A 3,559-nucleotide genomic window follows, 5' to 3' on the forward strand; every position below is an offset into this window, starting at 1 on the left:
GGCGGCGGGGGCGGGGGAGGGGGTGGGGAGCGCCTTGTCGCCTGGGGTGGCCACAGAGGGCTGAGCGTGGACGTGTTGGGTGTTGTTGGGGTGGGATTTTTCCTTGGGCGGGCGATTTAAGGGGGTTTTACCCCATTCTTCTGCCGCTAGAGAAAAGCGCCGCTGCCGCTTTAAGGCAGAAGTGTCCCTTTAAGTGACTTTCCATTTGCTGCTTTGGAGAGCCGAGAATTCGGTTTCCCAGATTTCCTCTGAATTGTGTGCAGGAGGCAGAGGGAGTTAAAAATTACTCGGGAAAGCTTCGGCAACTGCAAGGCAGGGAGGGGGAAAAAAGGGGGGAAAATGAGACTTAGGGGGGAATGATGTGTAGGGCACAAACTGAGATTTGGCGGGGGGGGGAAGATTTAGGGATGGGGAAAAAAAAGGCGATTTAGGGAAGAAAATAAAGGAGATTTAGGGAAGAAAAAAGCCATCTGCTACTGTTTCCCTTTGGCTTCCTGATATTGTTCCCAAATCCCTGCCTGGGGAGCAGAGAAATGGGATCATGGGGAATACAGGGAGCTGGGAGGATGCAGCAAGGGGTTAACAGCCCTCACCAGCTGGGGAACATCATAAATTGCAGCCGTTCCCCACCAAATTCATTCGCACTTTCTTTTCCTGATGTTTGCCCTGGGAAGAGTGGGGAAAAAAATTTTAAAAATTAAAAATAAAAAAAGAAAGAAGAGGAAAAAGATAGAGGAAGGAAATAAAAAAAGCCCCTAAATAAATAATCCTCCTGGAACGGGCTGGGAAGGCTCTGGTTCCTCAATTAGCTGGGAATTGCCTTCTCCCTACCAACGGAAGGCAGCAGCGTGTTTGAGCCTCTGGATTTGTGGAGCTTTCTCCAAGTGCCAAGTCTGGTTGTGCGGGACTTTGGAGGGGTAGGTGGAGGAATCCGAGCGGCTCGGCTCCCTTAACTCCTTCGGAGCCGAGGAGATTTGGGAATGCGGCTCTGGCAGCGCCGAACCGAGCGGTGGCTCCGTGGGGAGGGGGGGGACAGCCCTCACCAGCTGGGGAACATCATAAATTGCAGCCGTTCCCCACCAAATTCATTCGCACTTTCTTTTCCTGATGTTTGCCCTGGGAAGAGTGGGGAAAAAAATTTTAAAAATTAAAAATAAAAAAAGAAAGAAGAGGAAAAAGATAGAGGAAGGAAATAAAAAAAGCCCCTAAATAAATAATCCTCCTGGAACGGGCTGGGAAGGCTCTGGTTCCTCAATTAGCTGGGAATTGCCTTCTCCCTACCAACGGAAGGCAGCAGCGTGTTTGAGCCTCTGGATTTGTGGAGCTTTCTCCAAGTGCCAAGTCTGGTTGTGCGGGACTTTGGAGGGGTAGGTGGAGGAATCCGAGCGGCTCGGCTCCCTTAACTCCTTCGGAGCCGAGGAGATTTGGGAATGCGGCTCTGGCAGCGCCGAACCGAGCGGTGGCTCCGTGGGGAGGGGGGGGTTTGGGCACCGGAGAGCTCGGGAGAGGCGATTCCTGCAGCTGGGATGTGACGGGCTGGGAATTCACCTGCGCTGATGGAGGAATGCCCGGCGGGATAACCGACCTTGGGATGAGCTGGGCTCATTTGTCACAGTCGTTAATTGGGCACAGAGGGATTTGGGAATGTGCAGAGGGTCAGGGGTGTCCATGATCCTCATGCCTGGAAGGAGGAGTTCTGGGATTTGGGAATGTGCAGAGGGTCAGGGGATATCCATGATCCTTGTGCATGGGAGGTGAAGTTCAGGGATTTGGGAATGTGCAGAGGGTCAGGGGTGTCCATGATCCTCGTGCCTGGAGGAGAAGCTGGGGATTGTGCTGTCACACCTGTGTGGTGCCATCCCAACCCCAGCATTGGGAAATGTGGAATAATCATGGCAGGGATTGCTTTGGGTGCCATGAATGCCGTCAGATTTGGGGATAAATGCAAAACTGGCTGTGCACCACAGCTTGGGAGAGGGAGACACACACATGTACCTGGAAAATCTCCTGGGAATTTCAAATTCCCAACCCAGTCCGGTTCTCGGCAAGGAGGGTTTGGATGTGGGATTCTGGGTGTGAATACCTTGCATTTGAGTCAGGCTCGGTCTCTGCATCCTCCACTTGGGATCCAGTGAAAGCATCTCCCAGTTTGAATTCCCGCTCGGGCATGGGAAGGGACTTTCCTGTCTCTCCTGAGGAGGAGCAGATGGAAAGGGGAGCTGGATGAGTCCCGGAGGGAGTGGCCGAGGATGTTCCTTGTCACTCAACACCCACTCGTGTGGATGTGGCTTCCTGGGAATTCTGAGCCTGTTGTCCCAAACACAGCAGGGATTGGTGCCTGTGGAGAGGGAACGGCCTGGCCGTGCATCCTGGGAGACCCCACGGGGTTGTTTGGGGTTTCCCTCCAAATCCCAGCTGCTGGAATGCTGGAATTCCTACAGCAATCCCTGCTGAGGGCTGCGTGGGTCAGGTCAACGCTCACAGCCCAGCCAAGGGTGATGGTCCACAAGTCCTTGGGCAGAATTCCCTGTGACATCCCAGGAATCCGTGTCCCCCCCCTCCACATTCCAGAGGAGCTGGAAAAGCGACGTCCAAGCCCAGGTGTGGTGATCCAGAGCCAGGATTCTGGGAAGCTTGGCCCTCATGGACAGCAGGATGGCTGGGAGAGAGGGTTTGGATCATGTGAGGATTGCCTGGCATGGGTTTCCCGGGATAGCACCCACCAGCGATGGATCTCCCTTTGGAGCATCTCCTGAGGGTACCGGGATCGGTGCCTCAGACTTGGGAACAAAGAATCCATGGATGAAACCCCTGCGGAAAAGGCTGGAACCCAGAACTTGAAGTATCTCAGAAGAGGAGGGGTCATTCATACCCGAGAAAGCCATCCAGATTCATCCCAACTCCGGCTGCAAAGGGAATATCCAGCCCAGAGTTTAGGATGCAGTCAGTGATGAGCTCCTGCCTGGGGCTGTTCCCACACCATTCCCTGTGGGATGCTCTCGGACACAGCAGGACAGACAAAGCAGCCTGAGGTGTGAGCCTTCCTCACCTTCCCGTGTCACGGGGTCACTGGAATCATCCCTCCCCGCCACACCGCGGGATGTGGGATGGACTTTGCGAGGACGCTCATCCCCCTTTCTCCAGGATCCTGCTCCGCAGGGATGAAATCCAGCAGGGCCTGGCCCTGTCGCCTGTGTTTTCTTTTGGGTTGGAATCTGTTTTCTTTGGGTTTGGACGCTGGTTCCTGGTCAGCTGTCGCTGCGCCGGCGGGAAGCGGGATCGGGAATGCGGCACGGGAGCGCCCGGAGCTGGCAGGGCCGCGGGCGGGTGCTGGCTCTGCGTCCCGGCCTCCTGCAGCTGCCCCCGTGCCAACCCTTCCTGCATTCCCTCTGCATTCCAGGCTGGGATCGGCCTGGCACCGGTTCCTTCCCTTCTCCTGGTCTTTTCCAGCCCGGTGTCCCGTGTGTGGACAGGAAGGACCTGGGCGTGGATGTGTCCTCAGGCACAAAGCAACTCCTCCATGGAGATCTTCTCCAGAGGCTCCTGGAAAATGCAGCCT

At 55.4% G+C, this 3,559-nt stretch overlaps 1 long non-coding RNA gene across 1 annotated transcript in view; it reads left to right on the plus strand.

Moving 5' to 3' along the window:
• Window positions 1-3,559, plus strand: part of LOC108448455 — a 168,656-nt gene that overhangs the window by 141,835 nt on the left and 23,262 nt on the right. The window lies entirely within an intron of this gene.

The sequence above is a fragment of the Corvus brachyrhynchos genome, unplaced genomic scaffold (assembly GCF_000691975.1).
Source record: "Corvus brachyrhynchos isolate BGI_N302 unplaced genomic scaffold, ASM69197v1 scaffold365, whole genome shotgun sequence".
Lineage (NCBI taxonomy): Eukaryota > Metazoa > Chordata > Aves > Passeriformes > Corvidae > Corvus > Corvus brachyrhynchos.